Genomic DNA, 4,331 nt, shown 5'->3' on the forward strand with positions numbered 1-4,331 from the left:
TTTACTATTTTCAAAAATCCTTGCTATAATTAAAGATTTACTTCAAAATTTTCAAGTTGTTACTTGCCTTTAAGAAAGGATCAAACTTTAAATTTTAAAATCATATCTTTTAATTTCTTGATAGTCAAGTAATCAACTTTAATTTTAAAAATTTTCTTTTTCTAAATTGATTTTCAATCATATCTTTTCAAACATATCTTTTCAATCACATCTTTTTCAAAATTAATTTTTTTCAATCATATCTTTTTCTAATTTCAAAATCTTTTTCAAAAATCACTTTATTTCTTTCCCAATCCTAGTTTTCGAAAATCTCAATCAAATTTTCAAATTTCTTTTTAATTATTTCAAAATCTTTTTAAATTATTTTCAAAAATTCTTCCCCTCTTCTCACATCCTTTTATTTAAAGGACTAAGACTCCTCATCAAGGTGCAATTCGAACTCTGTCCCTCTTGATAAGTTCGAATTCCCTCTTCTCCACCTCCTCCTTCTATTCTTCTTTTCCTCTGACACCTCAAGGAATCTATATACTGTGACATAGAGGATTCCCTATTTTCTTGTTCTCTTCTCTTTCATATGAGCAGGAACAAAGATAAAGGCATACTTGTTCAAGATGAACCTGAACCTGAAAGGACCTTGAAGAGAAATCTAAGAGAAGCTAAAGAACAATTCTCTTTAGAGGGCCTAACAGAACTCTTCAAAGAAGAAGAAACCATGGCAGCCGAAAACAACAACAATGCCAACAATGCAAGGAAGGTGCTTGGTGACTTTACTGTACCTACTCCTGATTTCAATGGGAGAAGCATCTCTATCCCTGCCATTAGAGCAAACAACTTTGAGCTTAAGCCTCAATTAGTTTCTCTAATGCAACAGAATTGCAAGTTTCATGGACTTCCATTGGAAGATCCTCATCAGTTCTTAGCTGAATTCCTGTAAATTTGTGACACTGTTAAGACCAATGGGGTTGACCCTGAAGTCTACAGACTTATGCTCTTTCCTTTTGTTGTAAGAGACAAAGCTAGAACATGGTTGGATTCACAACCTAAGGAAAGCCTGAACTCTTGGGAAAAGCTATTCAATGCCTTCTTGGCAAAGTTCTTTCCACCTCAAAAATTGAGTAAGCTTAGAGTGAAAGTCCAAACCTTTAGACAGAAGGATGGTGAGTCCCTCTATGAAGCTTGGGAGAGATACAAGCAATTGATCAGAAGGGCTTTCAGAATGGAGCATCATAGGAATCTTCTATGATGGTCTGTCTGAACTATCCAAGATGTCATTGGATAGCTCTGCTAGAGGATCTCTTCATCTGAGGAAGACGCCTGCAGAAGCTCAAGAACCCATTGAAATGGTTGCAAATAACTAATTCATGTACACTTCTGAAAGGAATCCTGTGAATAATGGGACAACTCAGAAGAAAGGAGTCCTTGAGATTGATACTTTGAATGCCATATTAGCTCAGAATAAAATATTGACCCAACAAGTCATTATGATTTCTCAGAGTCTGTCTGAAATGCAAGCAGCAACAGGCAGTACTAAGGAAGCTTCCTCTGAAGAAGAAGCTTATGATCTTGAGAACCCAGCAATGGAAGAGGTGAATTATATGGGAGAATCCTATGGAAACACCTATAATCCTTCATGGAGAAATCATCCAAATCTCTCATGGAAGGATCAACAGAGACCTCAACAAGGTTTCAACAACAACAATGGTGGAAGAAACAGGTTTAGCAATGGCAAGCCTTTTCCATCATCTTCTCAGCAACAGACAGAGAATTCTAAGTAGAGCCCCTCTGACTTAACAACCATTGTCTCTGATCTAATCAAAACCAGTCAAAGTTTCATGACTGAAACAAGGTCCTCCATTAGAAATTTGGAGGCACAATAGGGTCAGCTGAGTAAGAAAATTACTGAACTCCCTCCTAGCACTCTCCCTAGCAATACAGAAGAGAATCCAAAAAGAAAGTGTAAGGCCATAACCACAACCCACATGGCTAAACTTGGAGAGAAGGAAGAGGCAGTGATTCCCACTGAGGAAGACCTCAATGGATGCCCACTGACCTCAATGGAGTTCCCTAATGAGGAACCATGGGAATCTGAGGCTCATTCTGAGACCATAGAGATTCCATTGAATTTACTTCTGCCTTTCATAAGCTCTGATGAGTATTCTTCCTCTGAAGAGGATGAAGATGTTACTGAAGAGAAAGTTGCTAAGTACCTTGGAGCAATCATGAAGCTAAATGCCAAGTTATTTGGTAATGAGACTTGGGAGAATGAACCTCCATTACTCATCAAAGAACTGGATGACTTGACTAGGCAGAGATTACCTCAAAAGAGACAGGACCCTGGAAAGTTCTCAATCCCTTGTACCATAGGCACCATGACCTTTGAGAAGGCTCTGTGTGACCTAGGGTCAAGCATAAACCTTATGCCTCTCTCTGTAATGGAGAAGCTAGGGATCATTGAGGTACAAGCTGCAAGAATCTCACTAGAGATTACAGACAATTCAAAGAAATAGGCTTATGGACTTGTAGAGGATGTCTTGGTAAAGGTTGAAGACCATTACATCCCTGCTGATTTCATAGTCCTAGAGACTGGGAAGTGTATGGATGAATCCATCATCCTTGACAGACCCTTCCTAGCCACAGCAAAAGCTGTGATTAATATTGACAGAGGAGAATTGATCATTCAAGTGAATGGAGACTCCCTTGTGTTTAAAGCTCAAGGATATCCCTCTGTCACCATGGAGAGGAAGCATGAAGAGCTTCTCTCAATACAGAGTCAAACAGAGCCCCCACAGTCAAACTCTAAGTTTGGTGTTGGGAGGCCACAACCAAACTTTAAGTTTTGTGTTGAACCCCCACATTCAAACTCTAAGTTTGGTGTTGGGAGGTTCCAACATTGCTCTGATCATCTGTAAGGCTCCATGAGAGCCACTGTCAAGCTATTGACATTAAAGAAGCGCTTGTTGGGAGGAAACCTAATCGTTACTATTCTATGTTAAATTTCTATTTTCCTTTGTTATTTTATATTTTCTGTAGGTTGATGATCATGTAAAGTCACAAAAACAATTGAAAAAGCAAAAATAAAGTGAAAAACAGAATGAAAAATAGAACACCCTGGAGGAGAAACTTACTAGCGTTTAAACGCCAGTAAGGGTAGTAGAATGGGCGTTAAATGCCCAGTCTGGCACCATTCTGGGCGTTTAACGCCAGAAAAGGGCACCAGACTGGCGTTTAACGCCAGGAATGGGCAAGAAGCTGGTGTTAAACGCTAGAAATGGGCAGCAGCCTGGCGTTTAATGCCAGGATTGGCAGAAAGGGGCGTTTTGCACGCTACTTAGTACAGGGATGAGATATTCTTGACACCTCAGGATCTGTGGACTCTACAGGATCCCCACCTACCCCACCACTCTCTTTCTTCTTCACCCATTCACCAATCACCTCAATACCTCTTTCCCAAAAAACCCCTCACCTATCAAATCCCACCATTCTCTTCACCACTCACATCCATCCTTCATAAAACCATACACACCCCTCTCACCCCTATATAAACCCATCTTCACTCCTTCATTTTCACACAACCTAAACACTACTTCTTCCCTTGGCCAAAACACAAAGCCTACTCCATCTCCTCTATTTCTTCTTCTACTCTCTTCTTTCTTCTTTTGCTCGAGGACAAGCAACCTTCTAAGTTTGGTGTGGTAAAAGCTAAAGCTTTTTGTTTTTCCGTAATCATTTATGGCATCAAAAGCTGGAGAAACCTCTAGAAAGAGGAAAGGGAAGGCAACAGCTTCCACCTCCGAGTCATGGGAGATGGAGAGATTCCTCTCAAGGGTGCATCAAGACCACTTCTATGAAGTTGTGGCCAAGAAGAAAGTGATCCCCGAGGTCCCTTTTAAGCTCAAAAAGGGCGAATATCCGGAGATCCAACATGAGATCTGAAGAAGAGGTTGGGAAGTTCTCACCAACCCCATTCAACAAGTCAGAATCTTAATGGTTCAAGAGTTCTATGCCAATGCATGGATCACCAAGAACCATGATCAAAGTATGAACCCGGACCCTAAGAATTGGCTTACAATGGTTCGGGGGAATTACTTAGATTTTAGTCCAAAAAATGTAAGGTTGGCATTCAACTTGCCTATGATGCAAGGAGATGCACACCCATACACAAGAAGGGTCAACTTTGATCAAAGGTTGGACCAAGTCCTCATGGACATATGTGAAAAGGGAGCTCAATGGAAGAGAGATTCAAGAGGGAAGCCGGTTCAACTAAGAAGGCATGACCTCAAGCCCGTGGCTAGGGGATGGTTGGAGTTCATCCAACGCTCAATCATTCCCAC

The sequence above is a fragment of the Arachis hypogaea genome, chromosome 19 (assembly GCF_003086295.3).
Source record: "Arachis hypogaea cultivar Tifrunner chromosome 19, arahy.Tifrunner.gnm2.J5K5, whole genome shotgun sequence".
Lineage (NCBI taxonomy): Eukaryota > Viridiplantae > Streptophyta > Magnoliopsida > Fabales > Fabaceae > Arachis > Arachis hypogaea.